The sequence below is a fragment of the Mauremys reevesii genome, linkage group 4 (assembly GCF_016161935.1).
Source record: "Mauremys reevesii isolate NIE-2019 linkage group 4, ASM1616193v1, whole genome shotgun sequence".
NCBI classification, from domain to species: domain Eukaryota; kingdom Metazoa; phylum Chordata; order Testudines; family Geoemydidae; genus Mauremys; species Mauremys reevesii.
In genome coordinates this window covers 18,313,700-18,340,943 of record NC_052626.1, presented here as the reverse complement: position 1 = coordinate 18,340,943, position 27,244 = coordinate 18,313,700, and the positions used below count along the sequence as shown (strand labels likewise).

The 27,244-nt window shown below is 41.0% G+C and overlaps 2 pseudogenes; both read left to right on the top strand.

Moving 5' to 3' along the window:
* The window catches only part of LOC120404956, a 30,344-nt pseudogene extending 8,250 nt beyond the window's left edge, over positions 1-22,094 (top strand).
* Positions 22,095-26,623: 4,529 nt separating this feature from the next.
* The window catches only part of LOC120403112, a 29,612-nt pseudogene continuing 28,991 nt past the window's right edge, over positions 26,624-27,244 (top strand).

Below are 27,244 nucleotides of genomic sequence, written 5' to 3'. Positions count from 1 at the left end.
ATGTGAGGCATGTTGTTGTGCTGTAAATTGCAGAGGTGGTTGAAGTTTGATACAGGAATACAATATCACAGATAGGCCTAAATGCCAAAATCTTTAAAACTGGAAAAGTTTTAAATAAAATTATGTATTGAAGAAGGCAGCCTTTGGGCTGGAATTTACTGAAATTCCACATAACTTACAAGTAAAAATAAGTAACATAACAGTAACATTATGTACATACGAATATACATAAAAGTGCATTAAAATAAACTAAAATACCTAATTTTTCTTTCATATAATATAAGCCAGGTAGAAATGAATACACAGTGTTGTCAACTCTTGCCCTTTTGTCACAAGTCTTGTGATATTTGATGTTTTTTATTAAAGCCCCATTTTCTAGAGCTATAGAATTACCTGAAAATCTCTGATTTCATTAAAAGAAACAAGTTTTTGGCCCTCATGGTTGTGGAGAAAAGCTTGCAAATGTGACCTGAGTGCATCCTAGAGGCTCAAAACCCAGAAGGCAATTAAAAGAGAATCTAACCTTTATTTATTTAATAGTTATTAAATCTCATGATTTTTAAATCAATCCCATGATTCTGGGGCCCTTACTCATGGGTTTTGAATGTTCTGAGACTGTAATACTGAATACACATCCTATAACACAATTAATATAGCTTGAGGGCTCCAGGCACCCATGGTCAGCCCTTGAAGGGGAAAAAATGTCCTGTGGGGTTCTTGAGCAAACTACTTGGGAGTTGGATGCCTAGACACTTGTGAAAATCCCAGTAGTCACCTGTCGGTGTGTTTTGGTGCCTAAACACCATTACAAATCTGGACCTTAGCTTTCAAGGGTCACTTTCAGTTAGACTTAGGCTTTTAAGTGCAAGTTTAAGACAAGTTTAGAAAATGAGTTTAGAAAATGAGACTTAGGTTCTTTAGCAACTTAGACACTTTTGAAATTTCCCCCCCTATCCTCCAACTGCAAGGCCTGAGTGACTTAACTGGGAGTTACTCATATCCTGTCCTAGGTGCCTGACTTAGATTTGAGGAGTTTAACCATACTGTGACTTTCTATTAGAGTCTATCACCCAATCAAATATATTTCGAGAGACAAATCTCATAGTGGAAATATCGAATAGCAAATAGTTTCACTGGAAAGAGCTGGTGAGCAATCTGCAGGCTAAAATATGTTCATATGAACCATTTGTAGAATAATTCCAAATAACAAACAAAATAATAAAAACAGAGTTTGACCAAAAACTGTCAAAAACAAGCAGTTTCCCATTTTCATATTTCAAAACTAATAAAATCCGTATGAGATGTAACCAGACTATTGTGCTTGGGAAAGCTGGGCATAATTGAAAAACTAAAATAAGACATGGATGCAGAAATAATAACGATCAAACTACCAAATGTTTAGCTACAACAGTAGAGAGACATTATAATGTCCTTAATCATCAGTTTGTGTCTTTCTTTTGCAGGGTGGGAATAATGCAGGCCACACTGTCGTCGTTGATGGGAAAGAATATGATTTTCACCTCTTTCCTAGTGGCATAATTAATCCAAAGGCAATTTCCTTCATTGGTAAGATAAACATCTTGTCCTGTTCAAAAGTTAATGTTGCATGGAAGGCAATCATAATCAGGGTTTTATAAAACGAACAAACAAAAACATGAAAGGTTGTGAGTAAGGATTCTTTCGGTTTCAGCTTTTTTGTTTTTATTACTACAGTTGTAAGATTATTTGCCACATTTCACACCATTATTTCTTATTCGTGTCATTTTAATATCCATTATTAGAGAAACTGTGAAAATATAAATCTTCCTTTCTGTCTACTTGCCTTTTTTTTGTTTTTTTATTTTTTGCTATTTTAGAGTTCAACTCTCGTCTTCCACATGTGCATGTACAAAATTGCATATGCATATACATGTGCCTGCGCGTTGCAGATGCAAACATCTGTACATACACTAACTGATCCTTTCACTTTTCTCTAGCCTTTCCTCCTTTCCCAAATTTCAGAAATAGGTCCCAAGATTCAGTGCTTTACTTGGCAGAATATCTTCCAGGCAGTCTCTTGTCATCTATACATCTTGAAATGTGTGCTCTTCTGTGCTGATGTCACATTGCAATATTATGATTTTTGTGTCACAACATCATGATACAAATGTAATTGCAACACTGTTTGCATTCATTGGGCTTGTTGAACATGGTAGCTAGAATGCAAACCAGAAGCTGGATTTCTAAGAATGTATCTAGGCCCATTTCTTACATACTGACCATCTCTAGCATGAACTGCACTTCATGAATAATTTTTCAACAGGATATTTACTTTAGCTGAACTAAACTAATGGGCCATTTAAAAAAATAGAGGCCAATGGTCAGATTTTAAAAGAAGTTAGTGCTTGAACCTACCCAAGTGGTAACTATGCACTTGTTTGCAAATTGGTTGTTTTACATGAACAACCTGGGTTTTCTTGGCACAATTTATGCATCTGAGTTTGAATATTTGGCCTTAGCAAATAAACTAATGTTTGGATAGTTTGTATCTTGCTTATTGTCCCTAATTATACCACTTGTCAGCAACATAGATGTTACAGGGAATATGTAAGAAATGACAAATGTAATTAAAGCTTTTAGAAAGAGTAGATGTCACAGTACACTCCTTATATGAAATACACCTTACTCTGATATTTTACAATGTTGTACTAATCAAAATAGCTGCAATTTTCCTTTAACCTTACACCAAACTCATAAAAACTACACTAATATACGGTTATAAGTACTCTAAATGTTGGCCTGAGTCAGATTAGGTAGGGCTGGTCTACATTGGGAATTTACATTAGCATAGCTAGATCACTCAGAGGTGTGAAAAATCCACAACCCTGAATGATGTAGTTAAGCCAACCTATCCCCCCAGTGTAGACAGCATTAAGTCAACAGAAGAATTCTGCCATCGACCTAGCTACCGCCTTTCATGGAAGTGGATTACCTAGGCTGATGGGAGAATCCTCCTGCCGACATAGGTAGTGTCTACATTTGAAATGCTACAGCAGCACAGCTCTTAGATCCAATCCCAGATTTTAAATCTTTTCCTTCTCCAAATTTTGGAGGTGCTCAGGTCGGTGGTTCTGGTTCCAGCCCATCTCTAGTTTTAATATTAAAATATATCAGGTAAAACTTGTTTTTCTGGTGACAAATACGGTTGGTTCTGATTCCAGTTAGCATGGAAAATAACTAATGACCTATCTAGATTTATGCAGAGAAGCAGGTATTGCATGTATTTCTGGTGCTTCCAGGAAGAAGCAAGTAGCAGCTGTTTCCAGCCCACGATATCTCTAATCCTTCCTCATCTCCAGTACACACTGTATTGTTTATGGAGCTTAATTTCCAGCTTTATAGGAAAAAGACATTGCTCATGTATCACAGTAGCTATTTTGAGCTCAGTGTAAAGATATAAGACCATAAGAACGGCCATATTGGGTCAGACCAAAGGTCCACCTAGCCCAGTATCCTGTCTTCTGACAGTTGCCAATGCCAGGTGCCCCAGAGGGAATGAACAGAACAGGTAATCATCAAGTGATCCATCCCCTGTTGCCCATTCCCAAATGCATTTGATAGATGAAGACTTAAATAATATCAGCCATATATGTCCCTGGTGTAAGTCCACTGACTTCTTTGAGCTTAAACCAAGGAGGAATTGAGGTCCAAAAGCCATTTCAATCAATGGAAAGACTCCATTGCCTTCAGTTGGCTTTGAATCAGACCTCAAATTCAGATCTGATGTAAGCAGGTACAATTCTATTGACTTTAGTGGACTTAGCACCTGTTTATACCAAATGTGAATTTAGCTCCAATGGTTCTTAAAACCAGTTAATGATGAGCACAGGGTAGTCTTCAGTCCTAGAGAAGTTTTACTAAGATTTTTTCAGTACAAAATATGGTGTTTACATGAATCATTTTGAAGGATGTATATTTTATCTCCTGCTTTTAAAAATAAATCTTTTGTGTTTTCCCAAAGGTAATGGGGTGGTTATACATTTACCAGGCTTGTTTGAAGAAGCTGAAAAAAATGAAAAGAAAGGTTTGTGTCAACTAACTTTGTAAACATATTTTTATAATGGTAGCTAAAACAAAGTATATTTCAGACCCAGATTTTGACCACTTGCCATAAATATTCTTTATAGCAATTTTCCAGATTTAAAATCATTTAGAGAGCAGCCCTGACAAAATACAGTATGTAAGTGTCTTAGGGACAAGTTTTAAAGAACAGTCTCTGAATTTTATGGGTGCAGTTATTTGTTGCAACAAAAGATAAAATGAAATCCTGGTTCCACTGAAGTCAGTGGCAAAAATCCCATTGACTTCAATAGGGCCAGGATTTCTGTGTCCCAGCTTCTGTGCAGAAATGTTTGTACTTGCAAATTCTGTGCTTTGGTGGGAACAAATTGTGGATACAATTAAAAAAATTGGTTAAAGCTTTTTTTCATAAACAGGCAGCACTTTGGAAAAAAAATTAAAGTATCATCATTAACAACACAGTTAATAGCTTTTGACTTAATTTATAACAAAAATTGAATGTGTGTTACAGTATAATGGGATTGTGAAGAATACCTGATACCTTTGTCCATACCAAAATCAGAAAGTATTGTCCTGTTGAAAACAGTTGACATGAAAACAGTTGATTAATAGAAAATGGTAACATAGCCAGCTATGTCTTAACCAAGGTGACTTCTACTCCATTTAAAGTAAACTATACATCTGGATTTGCAATACATTTAATAATTAGAAGAAAGATACAGGAAAACTAAAAGAAAATGCCCAAATCTGACAACATCAGCAGAATATTAATCTATATCTGTTGACAGGTTTAAAGGATTGGGAGAAAAGACTCATCATATCAGATAGAGCACACATTGGTAAGTATTCATCAAAGTGAAGATTAAAGCATAGAAAGGACTGATAGGAAACGCAAATGCTAGGCCCAACACATGCATTCAAAACTGCTATTTTACCTTGAAAAGGAATCATGTATTTGTATCTAATATTGTTTCTTCCCATGCTATAGGGAATGAATAAACTTTACCAGTAAGATATTAATAGAATTTATAGTTTCTAATGTGTAGTTCTGTACTATTGTTTTCATAATATTCTGTAATACTTCATGTGAGAACAGTGCGCATTCAACAATCACAAAGGCTTTTGCACTTAGCATTTAAATTGTAAATACCTGTGCATTTTGTTTTGTTTTTTAAATGTTTTTCTCCTTGGGTGCCTCATCTTGTTCCTGTGGTTTTCCTTTGCTGTGCAGTGTTCGACTTTCACCAGGCAGTTGATGGACTTCAAGAAGTACAGCGTCAAGCACAAGAGGGAAAAAAGTAATTATATACCAACACCTTTATTACACACACACACACACACCCCTCCGATCCTGGGGGTTCTTAGCTGAGCTGAGCCAGACCCAAGGATTGAGGCCTGTTCTGCACACAGTGCATAGTAGCAATAATTATGCGTGTGTACTGTAATAATAAAAAGTTAGAGCTTTATTCATAAAATATTCATCTCCATTTTGGAACAGTTCCCTAATATGTAGTATAATGAAAAGTTTTGATAAAATTCACTAGCATAAAACATATTTTTATATACACACTAGACATACTCTTTCTTTATTTAATTAGTATTGGTACTACAAAGAAAGGAATTGGACCAACATATTCTTCCAAAGCTGCACGAACAGGCCTTCAGATTTGTGACCTCCTTTCAGACTTTGATGAATTTTCTTCAAGGTATAATTATTAATACTTCTAAAATAGTCCATCAAGGAACGGTACATTTTGGATGACAAGTTGGCTTTATAAGGGGACATTTTTAAACTAGTGTGTATGAGTTTTTGTGGAAATCCTTTAAATAAAAAAATTAAGGAAGTAGGTGGGGAAACTTTAGTAAATATTTCTTATGTTGTGCACAGCTTCCAGTCACTTTAAATGTTCAGGGCATGGATAGATGTTGTTTATACTCATATGTGAGTCATATGTGTTTTCACTGGAGAACCTTTACTATACTTATTTTATGATGCAAACTGAATTGTTGCCAAAGATTTTTTAAAATGGAAACCAGTGCAAGTTCTGCATATACAAGTTTTTTATGTTTTGCAGGTTCAAGAATCTGGCACACCAATACAAGTCAATGTTTCCCACTTTGGAAATAGACACAGAAGGGCAACTGAAAAAACTAAAGGTAAAGATTTAATATTGGGGAAGATTCATATAGTCATAGATTTTAAGGCCACAAAGGAACACTGTGATCATCTGGTCTGACCTCCTGCATATATAAAGATGTAAAAAGAACCGAGGTAGAAAGATGTTAAAATATAAATCCAGCTGAAAATCTCTCTGAACTATTTCTTATAAAAATTAATAACAATTGTAAAACTACAAAAATGATATAAGAAATTAAAGTATATCAAGGAAATACATACATACATACATCATCATACAACTGATGAATCACAGTAAAAAATATATTTTATAATAGAATGCTCTCAGATAAGGAATATTAAAAATAAGTCCTAATAAAAAGAGATGTTCAAACCATAGTTGTTGTTCTAATGTAACGTGTATCACAATAAAATGATTGTGTTTTATTAAAGAGATCTGGGCAATACAGACTTGCAGTAACTTTTCTCATATTTCTGCCCATGATGGGGCAGACTTCCAGGCCTATTGCAGAACTATTTTTAGCAATTAGTGTTGAACAGAGCATCTCTGTCTCATCCATATATTAGTATGGCTAGATTATGTTCTATTTACAATATGATGTAGCTGTAATAGGAGATATACCAATCTCCTAGAACTGGAAGGGACCTTGAAAGGTCATTGAGTCCAGCCACCTGCCTTCACTAGCAGGACCAATTTTTGCCCCAGATCCCTAAGTGGCCCCGTCAAGGATTGAACTCACAACCCTGGGTTTAGCAGGCCAATGCTCAAACCACTGAGCTATCCCTGCCCTCCCCCTGTCCCTCATTGCTGCTGAGGTGTGCAATATAGAAATGGTATACAACATTCTAATAGTCTTTTTTTGTGTGAGTGACTAGGTGCAGATTTTTTTTTATGGCATGATAACTAATTGTTTTGTTTTCCAGGTAAAATGTAGTTTTGAGATTGGCATGTTAGAATTATTTGTGAGTTTTTATAGCTGATCATATTGTTCATTCTGGCAGCACTGTTTGGTGAAATGTACATTTATGTTGAAACTTTCAGGGGTATGCTGAAAAAATAAGACCAATGGTCCGAGATGGTGTTTATTTTATGTATGAAGCTCTTCATGGCTCCCCAAAGAAAATTCTTATTGAAGGTGCCAATGCAGCACTACTTGACATTGACTTTGGTAAGTTACCCTGTAAAGTAGGTTTAACTCCTGAGAGATGGCTAGTTTTCATTTGTCTTTGCATCAGCTTTGCTAACAGTAGGAAATCAGAAAAAAAAATTCTGTTATTATATCATTTGGGGATTATTGGAAGAGGGTTGAAAGGGGACCTCAGGAGGTCATCTAGTCCAACCCCCTGCTCAAAGCAGGACCAATCCCCAATTAAATCATCCCAGCCAGGGCTTTGTCAAGCCTGACCATAAAAACCTCTAAGGAAGGAGGAATGTACCTGCCATTACATGCGTCACAAAGTGGGTATTCACCCACGAAAGCTTATGCTCCAATACATCTGTTAGTCTATAAGGTGCCACAGGACTCTTTGCTGCTTTTTAACACTAGGTAACCCTAGGTAACATGACTGTCTCATAAACAAATTAGAGAAATACAGCCTAGGTGGAGCTACTATAAGGTGGGTGCATAACTGGTTGGAAAACCCTTCCCAGATAGTAGTTATCTGTGCTTCACAGTCAAGCTGCAAGAGCATATTAGGTGGGGTCCTGCAGGGATCGGTCTTGGGTCCGGTTATGTTCAATATCTTCATCAATAATTTAGAGAGTACACTTATAAAGTTTGTGGATGATACCAAGCTGGGATGGGTTGCAAGTTCTTTGGAGGATAGGATTGAAATTCAAAATGATCTGGAGAAACTGGAGAAATGGTCTGAAGTAAAGAGGATAAAATTCAATAAGGACAAATGCAAGGTACTCCAGTAAAGAAGGAATAATCAGTTGTACACATACAAAATGGGAAATGGCTGTCTAGGAAGAAGTATTGTGGAAAGGGATCTGGGGTGATAGTGGATTACAAGGTAAATATGAGTCAACAGTGCAACACTGTTGCAAAAATAGCAAACATCATTCTGGGATGTATTAGCAGGAGTGTGACAAGCAAGACCCTAGAAGTGATTCTTTCACTCTACTCATGCTGATAAGGTCTCAACTGGAGTAATGACAGGTTTCAGAGTAGCAGCCGTGTTTAGTCTGTATCCGCAAAAGAACAAGAGTACTTGTGGCACCTTAGTGACTAACAAATTTATTTGAGCATAAGCTGTGGGCTACAGCTCATTTCATCGAATGCATGCAGTGGAAAATACAGTAGGAAGATATATATATGTACACAGAGAACATGAAACAATGGGTGTTACCATACACACTCAAACGAGAGTGATCAGTTAAGGTGAACTATTACCAGCAGGAGAGGGGGAAAAAAAACTTTTTGTAGTGGTAATCAAAATGGTCCATTTGCAGCAGTTGACAAGAAGTTGTGAGGAACAGTGGGGGGAGGGGGAAATAAACTTGGGGAAATAGTTTTACTTTGTGTAATGACCCATCCACTCCCAGTCTTTATTTAAGCCTAACTTAATGGTGTCCATTTTGCAAATTAATTCCAATTCAGCAGTCTCTCGTTGGAGTCTGTTTTTGAAGTTTTTTTGTTGTAATATTGCGAATTTTAGGTCTGTAATCGAGTGACCAGGGAGATTGAAGTGTTCTCCAACTGGAGTAATGTGTTCAGTTCTGGGCACCATATTTCAGGAAAGACATGGACAAATTGGAGAAAGTCCAGAGGAGAGCAGTAAAAATGATTAAAGGTCTAGAAAACATGACCTATGAGGAAACATGAAAAAAATGGGTTTCTTTAGTCTGGAGAAGAGAAGATGGAGCGGGGACATGATAACAGTTTTCAAATACATAAAAGGTTGTTACAAGAGGAGGGAGAAAAATTGTTCTCGTTAACCTCTGAGAACAGGACAAGAAGCAACGGGATTAAACTGCAGCAAGGGAGGTTTAGGTTGGATATTAGGAAAAACTTCCTAATTGTCAGGGCAGTTAGCACTGGAATAAATTGCCTAGGGAGGTTGTGGAATCTCCATTATTGGAGGTTTTTAAAAGCGGGTTAGACAAATATCTTCTACGGGATGATCTAGATAATACTTAGTCCAGTGTTGAGGATAGGACTAGAAGACCTCCAAGGTCCCTTCCAGTCCTATGACTCTACCTTGAAGGACAAAAGATTGGTGCACTACAGCTAACAAGGCGAGATCTACCTATGTGTATAATCACCTATATTTCCATTAGTAGAAACGTGACAAAGTAAGCTTTAGCAATGAGGAACATAAAATGGCACTCCCTGGAGAATATCATTCTCCGGGCTATGAAATCTGAGTTGGATACTTGGCAATGGGTACAAATCTGGCTCCTTCAGTCTCATGCCTGAGCACAGGAAAAAACACCCATGTTTCTTACTCTGGTATTCTGAAATGTCAAGGGATTCACCTCTCAGCAAGAAGATGTGTAGAAACCCGGAAAAAATGTATCTGATATCATCCCTTCAAAATGCATGTCCTGCTGAGAAGACAACTGGAGAGAGTAGTCTTCACAACTGTCAAATACCATGTATGAGGGAGCCACATATAATGATACTTCCAAAACCTAACCTTTAATCTGGTGTGGTGACTGCATGATTAAACCTGTGACAACTAGAGGAGCTGCAGGTTGACCTAACTGACTGCAGTGATGGTTTGTCTTCAGACTATCGAATCATGGAAATGTAGGGCTGGAAAGGACCTCAAGAAGTCATGAACTAGAGACCCCTGCACTAAGGCAGGACCAAGTAAATCTAGACCATTCCTGACCGGTTAAGAACATAAGAATGGCCATATTGGGTCAGACCAAAGGTCCATCAAGCCCAATATCCTGTCTACTGGCAGTAACCAATGCCAGGTATCCCAGAGGGAGTGAATCTAACAGGTAATGATCAAGTGATCTCTCTCCTGCCATCCATCTCCACTCTCTGGCCTGGTCTACACTACGGGGCGGAGGGGGTGTCGAACTAAGGCACGCGACTCAGCTACGCGAATAGCTGAATGTATAGCGAGCTATACATACGCACGTAGCTAATAGCGTAGCTGAAGTCGAACTACCTTAGTTCGAATTTCCTACCTGTCCAGATGCCGCGGATCGAACTCCACGGCTCCCCGTCGACTCCGCCACCGCCGCTCACGGTGGTGGAGTTCGGAGTCGACGGAGCGCTCGAGTTCGAACTATCGCGTCAGACGCGATAGTTCGAACTCCGAGAAGTCGAACTCTCCGCGTCGACCCGGCGGGTAAGTATGGACCTACCCTCTGACAAACAGAGGCTAGGGACACCATTCCTTACCCATCCTGGCTAATAGCCATTAATGGACTTAACCTCCATGAATTTATCTAGTTCTCTTTTAAACCCTGTTACTGTCCTAGCCTTCACAACCTTCTCAGGTAAGGAGTTCCGCAAGTTAACTGTGCGTTGTGTGAAGAAGAACTTCCTTTTATTTGTTTTAAACCTGCTGCCCATTAATTTCAATTGGTGGCCCCTTGTTCTTATATTATGGGAACAAGTAAATAGCTTTTTCTTATTTACTGTCTCCACACTACTCATGATTTTATATACCTCTGTCATATCCCCCTAGTCTCCTCTTTTCCAAGCTGAAAAGTCCTACTCTCTTTAATCTCTCCTCATATGGGACCCATTCCAAATCCCTAATCATTTTAGTTGCCCTTCTCTGAACTTTTTCTAATGCCAGTATATCTTTTTTGAGATGAGGAGACCACATCTGTATGCAGTATTCAAGATGTGGGCGTACCATGGATTTATATAAGGGCAATAAGATATTCTCCATCTTAGGTTTGTCCAGCATCTTCTTAAAAACCTCCACTGATGGTGATTCCATAACCTCCCATGGAAGACTATTTCAAAGCCTAAATACCCTTAGAGTTAGAAAGTTTTTCCTAATATCTAACCTAAATCTCTCTTGCTGCAGATTAAGCCCATTGCTTCTTCAGTGGACATGGAGAACAACTGATCACTGTCCTCTTTATAACAGCCCTTAATGTATTTAAAGACTGTTATCAGGTCCCCTCTTTAGTTGTCTTTTCTCAAGACTAAACATGCCCAGTTTTTTTAACCTTTCTTCATAGGTCAGATACTGTTATAGTTCTGTATATTTGGCAATCCATTGGGTGACAGAATCCTAAGTCTTTTTTTAATGTAGCAATATTGTATGTGTGGACTGCAGATGGCCATGTCCTCTTTTCATCTTTTATGTTTTGTGCTCTATGGCTGGAAGTAGAAGATTCCAAGTGAGATTTTCTGCCCTGTTGGTGCACAGAGATCTGCATGCAATGAGGAGGATACATACCAGGCATTAGGCAAACCTTCCCGCCTCTTCAAGCTTGCACAGGGGTTACTGCTTACCTTGTACTGTGGAACTGTACTCTGAGGGGTTTCTGGTACCCCAGTATAGAGAGGATTTGGGGTGATCAGTACAATGGTCAGGCAGCAACAAAAAATTATCCTTCCCTTGACATATGCTGATCTGCCAGGTGGATAGCATGGTTACTCAGGCAGTGCACCAGTAACAGGAGTTTTCTTAAGAGGCTAGAGGTGAAATCCTGGCCCCCATTTCAGTCAATGGCAGTTTTGCATGTGTGTGCACGCACACACACAGAGGTTTCACTAAAATGCTGTTGAGAATAATTCATGTTCACTGGGAATGAAATTCATCCCAGTGCAGGCAGCCTGTACAATACTCTATGCTTCTGTTATGCTGTAAGATTGATATCCACTGCATCCACATAAAGCCTCTGAGTACTTGGGCTCCATGAGGGTGAAGTGCAGAACAGCAGGGAGGTGAAATCCAAGGTGTAAGGCAGTTGAACAGCATCCTGTAGACTGGGAAAGAAGCTGAAGCCCTCTGCCAGTTGTATAGGTTACTAGGACTGTCTGATGTACATGAATGTGGCTATACAGTCCCTGCTCTTTTGTGGCTTTACAGGCCAGACTGAGGGGGCTGATGTAGACACATGCAGCTGCTTCCCCAGCAATCCCGCATTGCAGCCCCTAGGCTTGGCTTTGAATGTCATCTTGACAGCCAGTCTTAAATGGGATGCAAGAGATGTATGCATATGACTTTGTGTGAGCCTTCTGCATCAGGATAAATTTCACTGTGAAAGTACTGTGGTTTTCTTAATTTGGCAGAGGTAACATTTTGGGCACTCTGAAAGCCCCCATATAAGACATGGAAGCACAAGTCAATAAAGTTATCTTAATTTGAATGAAGTCACCTTTAAATTTCTGATGAGACTTTAGAGAAAAAAATTATACAACTGAAGATAGTCTGATCAGCAAGTGGGAGTATTAGAGGAGCAGAGCTCAGCTTCCTCTGCTAAACTGCTACCTCTCCTCACCTTGACTTGGGTAAACAGTACTTCTCCCTCCCTCTCACCTCCTGTGGTGAGAGCTTCTCCTGTAGTGTCAATCCACCTTAGCCACTGTGGTAACCAAGTGAAGTTACAAATGCAAGCCCATCTTTGATTAATACAAGGAAGGGCAGCCTTTGTTTTCCATCACCACTGAAACAAGGTTGTGCTGTTTTGTTTTGTTTTTTGGCAGGCACGTACCCATTTGTGACATCATCAAACTGTACCGTGGGTGGTGTATGCACTGGACTTGGTGTTCCTCCTCAGAACATTGGCGAAGTATATGGTGTGGTGAAGGCATACACTACTAGAGTGGGAATTGGAGCCTTTCCCACTGAGCAGATAAACGTAGGTTTAACATTACATTACAGAAAGAACAGGGAGTACTTGTGGCACCTTAGAGACTAACAAATGTATTAGTCTCTAAGGTGCCACAAGGACTCCTCATTCTTTTTGCTGATACAGACTAACATGGCTACCACTCTGAAACCCATTACATTACAGTAACCGAGAAATAAGGTCAATGGGATAGAATGTTGTAACAGGATAATGATCTCCTGCTGACACATAAATGCCAAGGCAATGTCAAGGGACCATATTCATCCCTAGTGTAACTCAGCTGATGGCAGCCTGAGATGTTTATTGTCAAAGCAGACAACACTGATGTGATGACATTCTATTACAATCTCTGTACCTGTCATAACAAATGACAGATATAAATTTCTTCCATTGTTGCATGCTGTGTTGTTGTAGCCGGGTTGCTCCCAGAATATTAGCGAGACAAGGTGGGTGAGGTAATAGCTTTTATTGGGTTGGTGAGAGAGACAAGCTTTCAATTGGTGATCTGGTTCAGTTCCTCATGGGAAGGTTTTTCCTCTTCTTTTTGTTCACATAATAAAATTGCCGTGCCAATGGGCACTAGCTCACACTTTTAGTTAATTGTATTATTATAATGACACTTTTTATTAATATTGATTATTTTGTATTATCATAATGCCCAGGAGCCGCAGTCATGGACCAGGACCCCATTGTGCTAGGCTATGTGAAATACAGAACAAAAAGATCGTTACTGCCCCAAAGAGCTTACGGTCAAAGACAAACGGCACACCTCTCCCCAAAACCACCAGATGGAAACAGAAATACTGATGAGGGAGTGCAAAGAAATAACAAACTCTTAACAGAGAAATCAGGGGCTGAATTGCTAAGAAGATTTTCTCATTATATGAAGGGGGATAGGGGCTCCTCCAAAATAAGAACCAGTCACACTGAAGCATATTGAGGCATATTGTGGGAAAAGTCATACTGTTGATGCCGTGCTGTACCAGTTTCTGTGGATAGGGGCATTAGCTTCAACTGAAGTCCCCTTTAAAGAGAACTAAGCTTTACTTAAAAAAAAATTGATTTGACAGGCTGAGGTTTGTTACCTCTGTTGTTGAAACACCACCCGTGTCTCTTTATCTTCCTGTAGGAAATTGGAGACATCTTGCAGTCCCGAGGCCATGAATGGGGAGTAACCACAGGCAGAAAAAGGCGCTGTGGCTGGTTGGACCTTGTCATTTTGAGATACGCTCACATGATCAATGGATTCACTGCGTAAGCATCACAGATTTTGCGCTACATTTGGAACTGATAATTTTGTTCTCCACAGAATAAAATATGTAGGTAACATCAATATCAATGCAGTTAGGTGTTACATTTTAAGCAATAATGCAATAGAATATTGTCATAGGAAAATAATCTCAGACTGCTACCTAAATGCCCATGCAATGCGAATATGTTTATTCTGAGAGCTAGACGCTTTGTGTGATATAATGACATTCTGATACAATACTCTACTTTGTTCTGCACCAAATGACTGATGTTGAATGTATCAGTGTATCAGAGTTTGCTGCAGCAGTTGTTCAGTCTGTCATTCTTTACCTCGTGCATTCAGAAAGACTCCCATTGAATCCCGTACACATTGGTTGGTCAGTTAGAGTGCCTGGCAAAGAGCCACAGGATCTGTGCATAGGCGCCGACTCGTGGGTGCTCCGGGCCGGAGCCGGAGCACCCATGGGGAAAAATTAGTGGATGTTCTGCACCCACTGGCAGCCAAGCTCCTCTCACCTCCCCACCTCCTCCTCCCCACTGAGCTGCTGCATCCCCACTCTTCCACCTACCTCCCAACACTTCCCGCCTGGCTGTTTGGTGGTGTTAGCAGGCTCTGGTAAGGAGGGGAGGAGCGGAACATGCCGTGCTTAGGAGGAGGTGGGAAGAGTTGGGGCTGGGGCAGGGATTTGGGAAAGGAGTTGGAATAGGGGCAGGAGGGGGCAGAGTTGGGGCAGGGACTTTGGGTAAGGGATTGGAATGGGGGTGGGGCAGGTGGGAAGAGGTAGGCTGGGGTGAGGCCTCATGGAAGGGGTGGAGTGGGGCAGGTCCGCAGCAGATGGGAGTCGAGCACCCAGGGGAAAGCAGGGAAGTCAGCGCCTATGGAACTGTGCAATGTCCCAGCTTTCAAACAGTCCTTGGAGTGGGCCCCCAAAGGTCCCACTTTTCCTTAAGGGCAGGCCATGCAGACTCAGATCTCCGAGACAGAACCTCTGGGCTGCAGCCCTCTTCTAACTGAGAGCTCTGCCCATTGAGCCCAACTCAGAGAGACTCCTGTTCAGGGACTTGCACCATCTTCAGAGATCAATGCACCTCCATGAGAATTTGCAGTGTCACCAGGTAGCATTTTCAAAACAGAGTAGGGTTTGTTAGTGAACTGGAACACAGTGTTGGGAAGTCCTGAGGTTTGCACAGAGAAGCAAATGTTAAGGCATAGTTCATACTGGCCAATTCCAGGGCTCCTCTTGAGCCATACAACTATAGGAACCATCTCTGTTTCCTTTCCCTATCTCTGTCCCTGTTTCTTAGGCTACATCTACACTAGCACTTTTATTAGTCAGTGCGAAAAACACCCTGACCGACATAAGTTTCACTGACAGAAGCTCGGTGTGGACATAGCTACCCCTGCTCCTTGGGGTGCTTTAATTATGCCGATGGGAGAGCTCTCCCATTGGCATAGAGCGGCCACGTGGGAGACCTGACAGCGCACAGCTGCTGTAGTGTAGACGAGCCTGGGTCCCAGGTAGGAGCTCTGAATCTCAATGTAAGCCCAGTTCTTATCACCCCTCTGGTCACCACCCTGCATTGTCTTCCTTCTGAGTTCATATGTGCTCCAACCAGTCAAGATGGGAGCCTCCTGTTAAGTGTCAGTTGTTCAGTCCTTGGGGTTTCCATTCTCTCTGTTGGGCCTTCCATTGATATGGGTTGGTCCCAGCCAGTCCTTAATGCAGGACTTCCCAAACTTTTGCTGGCACAACCCCATTTTAATGAAGTATTTCCTGCTGAGACCCCAGACAGCATGGATGATGCCATTTGGAAGAGCAAATGGCATGCTCCTTACACTAGGAATCACTGCAACCCCATCTGCTGATGATGCACTCCATTTGGGGTCATGACCCAGTTTGGGAACCGCTGCCTTAACGACCCATTCATATCATACCAGACAGCTACAGCTATGCTGCTGTAGTGTAGACACTTGCTACAATTACAAAAGTCATTCTTCCATTGCTGTAGTAAATCCCCTTTGCCCCCAAGAGGCAGTAGCTATGTCAACAGAAGAATTCTTCTTTGACCTAGCGGTGCCTATACTGGGCTTAGGTCAGCTTTACTATGTCTCTAAGGGTGTGACAATATAGATTTTTATCAGTCATGAAACAAATATGAAACAATCTTTCTGCAGTAAGTTATCTGAACATTTTGTAAAATTAGTGTTTACCCAAGGCCCTATGTTGTTTTCACCTATGCAGCTCCATTCTTTGTGGAAGTGACATTAAAGAGCTATATTCTGTTTTCTTTTCAGTTACATGTAATTACTGTTTTCCCCATCAGCAAATCTGATAATCCTAGGGACTTTGACCCAGATCCTCAAAGGAATTTAGACTTCTAATTTCCATTGATTTCAGTGAAAGCAAGGAGCCTAAATACTTCTGATGATTTGGGCTCATGACACCTAAGCAACAATGGGAGGTATATGCCAGTGGCTCTTAACCTATCCAGACAACTGTACCCTTTTCAGGAATCTGATTTGTCTTGCAGACCCCAAGTTTCACCTCATTTAAAAACTACTTGCTTATAAAATCAGACATAAAAATACGTTAGTATCACAGCACACTGTTATCGAAAAAATTACTTACTTTCTCCTTTACCATATAATTATAAAATAACTCAATTTGAATATAAATATTGTACTTATATTTCATAGCATATAAAGCAGTATAAACAAGTCATTGTATGACATTTTAGTTTGTACTTACTGCACTAGTGCTTTTTACATAGCCTGTTGTAAAACTAGGCAGAAATCTAGATGAGTTGATGTACCACGTGGAAGACCGCTGTGTATTCCTGACTGAGAACTTGGAACTACTGGTATATGCCATGAATGAGGCAAAGAACAGCAGCCCTGTGCGCCTCTTTCCAAATTTTAAATGACTCTTTCATCCACCCAAAGTCAGTCTAACATTGAAAACTTGCATATGTCTGGCTAGATACTTAGATGATTGATGCAAATATCAGTGGCGCCACACCGATAGATACCCACTGAGGAACAGACATGTTGTTTTAGAGATATTTGGCTACTATTTTCAAATGCAGTTCTACTTTGAAAAGTGACTCTGCAAAAATGGCATCTTAAGATTCCACTATTTATCCCTTTATGACTTCTACATGAAATGTGTCTGCAAAAGATAGCCAGGCTGTTAATTAAATAAACTAACTCACCTAGGGATCTGAAAGTCAAGCTGAGATCTTTCCACTGCATATCATCATTGGGAATAAAGGTTCTGTAGGCCAAATTATGCCATCAGTGGGTTTACACAGGGTAAGTGCTTGGCCTGTAACTGGAACTTATTAAACAATTCTGTTGATGCAGAAGGAAAATAGAACTCACCTCTTTCTCTCTTAGCCTTGTTAGTTCTCCAAGGATAACGCGAGTAAACAGTAGTACCACTAAGGTAAGAAGATGTGCATCTAAATACAGTGACCAGGCCTGATAATTAAAAGTGGCATTTCACATAATCACTTTTCAGTGATAATTACATTTAAAGGATGTGATTGAACACACTGTTGTTCACCTATATGAGCAGGCAAATGTGGAAGTAAAGTGCAGTAATTTGGTCATCACAGAGGCATGAATTCAATTAACAACGCTCATAATTTAAATATGTCTGAATTTTCCTTTATACTGGGTTGGCTGAGCTTGGTCTATGAGTACAAGAGTAGAAAAAGCAGGTGGAAGGGATTAAAGAAGACGATGATAGAAGGATTCAATTTATGTGTAACTTTATCCAATGTTTTTCTGGACAGTCTGGCATTAACAAAACTGATATTCTGATGTCCTTGATGAGATTAAAATCAGTGTTGTTATAAACTGGCTGGAAAAAGAATTCCATATTTTCCAGGTATGTTTTTTTAAAAAAGCCTTGGTGATCACTTTTTCTCTCTTTTCTGTTAAGTATTTTGTACTTAAAAGCCAGACCTGATTCTCTGTTGCCCAGCACTTTGTAAGAATTTACACTAAAGCAAAGTGGCGTAAAATACTCCCACCAAATCAGAATAGTATAGTTTTACAGTCACTTTGTACAGGTGTAAATGACTCCAAGGTATAGGACAATGGAGAATCAGGCTGTGTATATACACTGATATTGGGTGGGTTGTTTTTGTTTTTTTGTGGGGGAGGGTTGTCTTTTTGTTACATTTTAATCTTTGATGAATGATTGCTGCAGCCTCAGGAATAAGTCAATGAAATCATGCTTTGCAAAGGAAAAGTAAAGGGAGTACTGTTATGTTGTAAAAGCTGAGACTTGGACACAAATAGCTTTGCTCTTTTTGCAGAGTGTCAACTGCTGCTAATTATAGTGGCATTTTAATTAATAAAAATATACCTCCCATTTCAATACATGTTAAAACTTTTTGACTTTTGTTTAAAATGACATGGGATTTCAGATGTTAGGACTTTACTGGTCTAATGATAGCCTACCTTGTAATGCTTTGTAGCTTTTCATGCTCTGATTTTCATACCCAAATGGTGTTCTCTAAGCCTGAGGATCCTCCTATTTTTTCACTTTTACTCCTCCTCCAAGGCCCTGCATTGTGCCAAAGTATCCTTGGCTAGGATTTCAACAGCCTAAGGGAGTTAGATGCTCAACTCCCATTGCATTTTAAGCTGGAGGGCTCCCTCTGGAGGCTTTCAGTTTAACTCCTAAGTTGATTAGAATGGCTACAGTAAGTAGACTCTTTTCTCCCAAGAGTGGTTGCTGTTCCCATGCCCTGCTGATGTCACTCCTCGGAAGAGACAAGACTCACTTGTAGTCAGTACAAACTTGCTATTTTTACTCAGACTGTTGCACAAAGTGACCCTGCAGCTCCCCCTGGCTCTCTAGTTCCCAAACTAAACAGCCTAGACCTAATGAAACAACACAGGGTCTCCCTAACTTATGCAGAGTCCCTGACTGCTCTGACTGCTTGCCTACACTGAGCAGTCATGGAACAGTCCACTGACCAAACCACAGTGGTCTAAGGCTTTGCCAGTGGTAGACCTTTGGGTCAAAAATTTCCACCATTTCAAATAGTTCAGCTCCATGGGTGGTAGCGATGGTGAGAGTTCTGTGTGGAAGGGGCTGCCTGCAGCTGTCAGCATTTTACTCTGTCCTAGAGATGAGACACCGCTTAATGTGCTGGCTCCCATTTTTGCTACCACATCTACAGTTGAACTGATAAAAAAAGCTTCTGTAGATAAGGCCTAAAATAATTGTTTCCTTATCTTCTAGAAATAGTGTCTCATTAGTATAGCTCTATATATAGCATCACAGGTACTGAGGAAATGAAACCAAACAAACTGGATCCTTTAATCAGGAATTGTCTTCCTCTGTAGGACTGAAGCTTGGTCTACACTACAGAGCCAGGCTGACATAAGCTGCCAACTATGTCAGTGTTTACACTACAGCCTTGTTTACATCGTTAGACTACATCGACATAATCACTCCACCTCCACGAGGCGCAGGGCTTATGTTGGTCTAGTTAGGGGATGCAGTGTCTGTGTATACACTGCGTTCCTTACATCAGCTGTTAGCTGTCTCCAGCCGGGCTGCTGCCAGGTCTTCGTTCCAAGCCAGGCAGCCACCCAGGTTTCTGGCTTGGGCTGCTGCCCAGGCTCCCCACTGGGAGACTTGCTGGCCGCCCCTCCCCGCCCGTCCCAGATCTCGCTGGGAGCACACCAGCCAACCTGACTCTGGGTGCTGATATCTCTGCTGGAGGTGATAAGCCCTGGGCGTTGCTCCCGGCTGAGAGCGGGAGGCGAGAGTCCGGGAGGCAGCTGGCGGGAGATGCGCAGAGCTGAGTGCCCTGGCTTCAGCACTTACACACTGCCCCTCTTCAGTCGGTGGAAGCACTCCTGGTGAGGACACACCGTCGACAGAAGGAGGGTAGTGTGGACATCAGCCACCGCAGTAATTACTATTATGGCTGTAAGTCGATCTAACGTGGTCGACTTACGCTTGTAGTGTAGATGTGCTCTCTGTTTATCTTTGGATATACAGTCAACAACAGTACTAGTAAATAGAGTGAACTGATGGCTCAGCATTATAAATGTTCCTTTTTCATAAGTCATTTTAAAAATTTTTAAACATTTAGTTAAAATTTTCTGCTCAAGATTTTTAGATATCTTTTAAAGTGAAGCTATTGTAGTCTTTCTTGTTGTTAACTGTGATTTTGAGCTAATCAGGAGATACTGCAGAAGGTGAAGTAGAGTATGAAACAATGCCTGGGTGGAAGACTGACACGATCGGGCGAGGAAATGGGAGGATCTCCCACCCAAGGCACAGAATTATATTCGATGTGTGGAAAACCACGTTGGAGTGCCAGGTAAATGTCTCTTCACTGTGCTCATGGAGAGGCCATGACATGTACATGAGGCTGTGAATGAATACTCAGCCTGCTAGCCAGTATAGGTCTTTGATGGAGCCCGAAGCAGTGGAGACACCAGAGTGCAGAGCAGGTGGGAGAACTCAACCAGGAGCAACTAAGGCAGCATGCTGTATGTTCTCTCTCTCTGCCTCCCCTTCCTCCCACTTGTCTTATGTGTCGGGGATGTTGCTTTTTCTTTCCTTTCCTCCAACCCCTTCTTTGTGCTTCAGGGTGTATGTGTGGGAAGGGTATCACATATTGAGTCCGGTATTGGAGATTGTCCCACCCACTGCTGCTGTTAATGGTGGTGGGGGTGGTAATGGGACCATGGGATTGGCTCCTGCCTGCAGGAGCTGGAGCGGGAGGCAGTTTGCTACCATCTCCTGCCTAGCCAAGTAGCTATCTTGGGCTACCTATTTCAGCCCCACCATTTCCTCCTTGATATAGTTGACAGATCTCCTTTGACTCCAGGATTAGACTGATCCCTAGTTTTGGGGTCTGAAAGGATTTTTCCCATATGTCAAAAGTGGCAAATTACTATATGGGTTTTCACCTTCCAGCCAACACCCAGGAGGTTGGATTTGGTGACTGTCAATTACTTGTCACAACTTTGGCATATTCCAGTGCAGTTGAGAGTAGGTTAGAAGGTGTTTCATGGAGGTCCCTGTAACTCAGTGGGCTGCCTGATATGGTCCTGGGAGCAGCAATGCATGGTGAGCAGATATGTCTCCATGTCTCATGCAGATGTAGCTCCCTGCTCATCTTACATCTTCTACCTCTGACGTGGAGGAGGCGAGTGTGTTTGGGATGCTAACTTCCAGTCAGGGTCCCTTGGCAGCCTTTAGAGTGTAGAGAGGGCAAGGCCTTCACACCGACCCTCACATTTGTAGTACCTAAGGACATTGGTGCCAGTGGAGAGCTTCACTGGATGAACTCCTGCCAGATAGTTGGAATGATTACCCCATCTGTGTAATCATTTTAAAATAAAGTGACAACCTACATATTTAACCATGCTATGGTGTTTGTGTCTCATGGTTTTCATGTCCACATCAAGACAACTATAAAGTCTGACAGAATTCTTGCTGTAGATTGCATGGGTTTAGCTAGACACCCCATCACCCCAGATAATGACAGCTGAACATGCAACTGAAGTGCCTCACCCTTCTGTTAGGCCTTCAAACTGCAATGCTTTGTGTTTATGGCATAATTACTCCATGCTTTCAAACCTCCAGTATACTGTGTGTTAGTGATACAGCAGGAGAAACTATTTAACAGAGACACTTTTTCAGCACATTGTTTCAGGTGTGGAGTTTGTTGGTGATTTTGTATCGAAAAATGAAAAATATTAAAATTAATTAATTATACTGTTTACTCCCAGTCAGTGTTCTAATAGTCGCTTTCCCTTCTCTCCTCGCCAGTAAAATGGGTTGAGTTGGAAAATCAAGAGAGTCGGTGATACAGCTATTTTAAATGAACTTCAGTGATGAGAAGCACAATTTAATGTTCATCTGTTCCTTACTACCCTGGGTTAAAATGGAGATGCTGTTTAAAACCAAAATGTTCTTTCTAGGAAATTATTAGAAAGAAATATATATTGTATACTTTAATATTTTCATTTATCAGTAAATGCAATGGTCAGTGATAAAATCTGTTTGTAGCCACCATCTTTATCTCACACACATATGCAAAAGCATAAAGAAGTCAGTAACTGAATAAGAACAGGAATGAAAATCAAGTGTTTTTCTTTCTTTTCTCTGACTTGAGCCATGTTGCTATTCAGAAGTGTTTTACGTCCATATGGAGTTATTTCTTCTGACTGATGACAATACTGAACATTTTCCAGTAGTTACTGAACGATTGGAAAAGCTGAAGTTATTCTTCAAAGGGAAAAGTTATAATTCCTGTCTCTGTGGGTTGGCAGCAATAGGACATATATATTGCATTTAAAATTGGCCTGGTTATGTAGATCCTCAATCCCTAAAACACAATAAAATTAGGGTAGGCATTTTTGATTACACAAAGCAAGACAAATGCGATTAGCTTGAAGCCTGAGATTTTTTACAACCTATTAAATAAATGGGAGAGAAGTTACATGATTGTATCACACAGTGACACAAGCCAGTAACTGAGGTAACTTTGGGGATGAGCCAAACTGAGATAGCTGAGCTGCCTATGTATTTCCTTCAAATCTCTGTTTACCAACAGGCACCCTACATGGAGGCTGGCAGAGGAGCTTTCTCCTGCAAAATAAAGGAAATCAGAGGAGTGGTGAAGGTTTAAAGGGCCCCAAAGCCACAGAAATGGCGTGTGGGAGGCACCTTCTCCTGAATCTGAGATGTGTCTCCATGCAAAGACTGTACGCCTGGAGCAACCTGGATTTTGTTGGGCATAGGTGGTGAGGCACTGGAGAGCACCAGCTGTATGGTGGCATGCTGTCCTCCAAATCTGGTGCATTTCCAAGCATAAATCTGTGTATGATTTAATGCTGCTAGTTGCAGCCTTAACTCTCTTTCCCAGCTTTTGACCCCATTCACCAAACTGTAGGCGGTGATACCTGGTGCTAAAGGAGCAGGGGCAGTTCTAGACATTTTGCTGCCCCAAGCACGGCGTCATGGCTGGGCGCTTGTTGGTCACTGTCTCACAGCCTGTGGATTCTCCCGCAGGCGTGCTTGTGGAGGGTCTGGCTGGTCCCGCTGTCGTGGAGCCACGGACCAGCCAACCTCCGCAGGCACGCCTGTGGGAGGTCCACCAAACCTGCGTGGACCAGCGGACCCTCTGCAGGCACACTGCCGGCGGCCTGCCTGCCGCCTCCCGGCGACCGGCAGAGCGCCGCGCATGCCGCCCCAAGCATGCACTTGGCTTGCTGGCCTGGAGCCGCCTCTGTAAAGGAGGGAGATATGACAGCACAGCTCCTGGACAGGGCTGAGCTGTTTGGACAAAGGAGGCACAGCACAGAGGTTCCAAAATTTGTGATGGATCTGGATTTCCTCATGGATCCTCTGGTTCTGCATGGTTAGAAGGCCGTGCTGTCTGCCCTCTCTGTGTGGCCCAAGCCCTCTTTAGAGAGGAGAATGCTGCAGAAACTGAATTATTCCAAAAGTTGTGGAATTTTCAGAGCACACTGACTATTCTGTAAGTTTTTCCACAGGTGGGGAGAATATAGCCTAATATTTTTACAACATTCCCAGATGCCTTGGCGCACATCTAGGAATGGCATCACCGCTCTGCTGGTTCCCAGTGCATTAATGCCATGATTTCCTTTGTGAAAACGCCCCTTTTGAGACAGTACTTCCAGGAGTGATGGCATCCAAAATGGTGGTAAATTTGGGTGCAGAATGGGGAAAATAAGATCTGTCCATGGACCTCCAGATCCAGTGACCTCGTGCACTCCCTATGTTGTCCCATCTCTTACAATTATCTAGATATCTTTTAACATTTAAGGTCTGTTGTATTTTTTAAAGTAAACATGACATATGAGCAGCCATGGCTTGTATAATGACAAGGTAGTAAAGCTGTTTATATTATCGTGACAAAGATGCGTTGAGGCTTGTAGTACAGTCCCTCTGCACCTCCTCTGGCTGCAGGGCAGTTCTTCACACCCCATCCAGCACAGCCTGTGGCTTTTGGATAGGTGCTGGGTTTGTAAAAGTAGGGGGCCAGGAGTCAGAGGTGAAGCCTTCAGTGGGGCAGGTTATAAGGAGCAGAGACCCTATACTTGGTAAAGCCTGGCAGAGGGGTAGCTGGGCCAAATTGAGTGTCATTGTGACCCTCTGCACCAGATCTCAGTGCCACTCATATCTGGTCCAGTCAGGCAGGTAACCATGGCTGGGGATGGGCCCGCTTCCCATGAGCCCATATAACCTGGCTCCTATGGCTCTATGCCACACTCTAGTCCTTTATGTCCAGTGATTTAAGCACAAGAACACCTGAGTCCTAACTCCTGACTTCTTCTGTGGCCTAGGGCAAGCTATTTAACCTGTGTGCCTCAGTTTTGCCATCTGTAAAATGGCAGATAATAATACTTACTATAGGTTTTATGAGGATTAATTAATATGGGCCAAATCCTGTGGTACTTACTCTTCTCTTTATTAGGCAAAACTCATTGATAGTCAATGGGAATTCTGCCAGCGTAAGGACTGTAGGATTCAAACCTTATGTAATGTTTATAAAGCACTTTTTGAAAGGTGCTCTGTAAGTGCTAAGTAGTATTATTAACACTGTAAATGTAGCTCATTTTATGAGGTATCTTAAGCACAAGCACTCTTGGCAATGCACTGCTAATCGTTTCATTTCCAATGGCTCAATCTCGGTCAGTCATCCATTAGATGGTTCAGATTGATTCTTCCTCAGCCTCCGCTGTGCTCAGCACATTTTCATTAGCGACAGCCATTTTATTTGGGCTTTGTTCAGTTTTATAGGATTAGGCCGCAGTGAGTAACAGTTACTCACAATGTACCAACAACCATCAGATTAAATGATCAACCCAAATAAATCATTTGGTACATTAAACATGAAGTTGTTATAAATTGATTGTCACAGGATCAATGTCTCTTGCTTGACCTAGATCTTTATTTTCCATGAAGTGCCGCTCCATTTTGCCTTTGCTTTAGGGCCTCATCCAAGCGCACTGAGACCCTTGATTTGCACCACATCAGCAGACCATTATCCTGTGACACTGTTATCTCTGCATTTAATTTAATTGAATAGGTTTTTTTAAATCAGATTTCTTCCCCTACAGAATTCTGGGAATTTTGCCACTGTATTCAGTGTGAACAGGTTCAGGCCTTTATTTTTAGAAGTTCTTTACAGGCTATGTAGTGACACAGCCTTTAAAAGGAACATGTTTGATGTAAACTACACATTTATCTTGACTGCTCTGTGCAGACTAGTTTAGATTGGAACCTTGCTTGGAATTTCATTGTAATAATAATCACTGCGGCTAATTTAATTTTTCTTTGTACACAGGTTGAATGTAATATTTTTTAATTTGTTCACGATCATGTTGTTAGGATGTATTGATGGGAGAATAAGGGAAATGCCCACTAATATGGTATTATATTGTGATGGATTACAGTAAAAAAGTTACTAAACCATTCAGGTAAAACATGTATTTGACAGGTTTTTATCAGACTTGCCATCACATTGTGGCCTTCATAATCAGGTGTACACTTCCTAACATATGCTAGCTTTTGGGTGGTTTCTGTATTTTTAACTGACCTGTATATGCTCTTACAGCACTGGCCAGCTGCATTTTATAAATTGATATAAATAAATGAAGAGTTTTCAAAGTAATGTGCAAAATGTACATACACACTCCCACGCACCCATGTAGATTTTGCAGGAAAATCCTTTGAAATCTCACCTCATTATTTTACCTCAAAGACACATTTAAATTCATTTAAAACAAATATTTCTGAGAGTTTGGGGACAAAATTCACTACTTTCAAATCCAGAAACAGTCATGTTTCTAATGCTTCTAAAATAATTATCAAGAAGCTTTATGAGAAGTGGACATTTTCTTCTAGATATGAGTAGCAGATATTTACTATTGGGCATTTCATATCGTATATTCTTAGGAATGGATAGGGTGATTTTCCTACTTATAAACCAGGTTTAGTGATTTTACCACTATCTCCACCAATCTGGGAGCCCTGGCTAGCAATTCCTACTTAACTGACACAACACTTACTTCCACTCATGAAGCAGAACTTTTCCCTTTGAACATCTCTGGGTGACTGACTCCCAGGAATTCTTTCCATGATAAACTGCTTAAAGAAATTTGAACCAATTAACTCTACAGTTCTTTTATCATTACAAACCATCCATAATACACCATTGGGGAAAATGGGAAGGGAAAAAATGATCTCACTCTAATATAACTAAGACCAACTCTCACTAATATGGCAGGCCTTCAGATTGGTGTGGGGGTAGGACTTCGGGATCCTGGTTTACAGGCAGGAAAATTTCCATTTCTCATTATCTCCTGAAACCAATCTGCAATGGGAATAACAGGCCTTTTACTTCAGTGTCCATATCCAATGAGCAAAGAGACCAGGTCAGTACATCTACTGAAGGTACGTCTGACAAGGGACTGAGAGACTTCTGTGTTGCAAAGTTGATAGATCTCTTGCCTACAAAGGTTGGACTTCTGGCTTCTCCCGGAGCAGTCAGCATGAAGACACTCTCAGTGGAATGAGCATTGACTGGTAACTGTGTACTCCTCTAAAGCAGTTCTTTCCCATCACACCTCATAAATAAGGACTTGTAAACTCAATTCTATTTTTTTAAAGAGAAACTAATGACAGTGCAAAATGGCAAAGTATTGAATTTCACTGAGTTTGCACAGAATTTTGCATAAGTTAACATTATTAAAGCCCAAAGGATGAAATGAATTTTATAAGTTAATTTAATCAGGGGTTTTACAACTAAAATGTATCTCCATCCTGGAAATTGACTGTTACACTTGTAGAATTCATTCCATCTCTTGGAATTGACTATTAACGTTCACAGTTCTGGGGGCATTTTCTATGATTTCTGTGTCCTCCATGAAATTGTGGTTTACATAGGGCCCAATTTATAAGGGTACTGGTGTGTCTGGAGCTGCCAGGAGGCAGAATGGA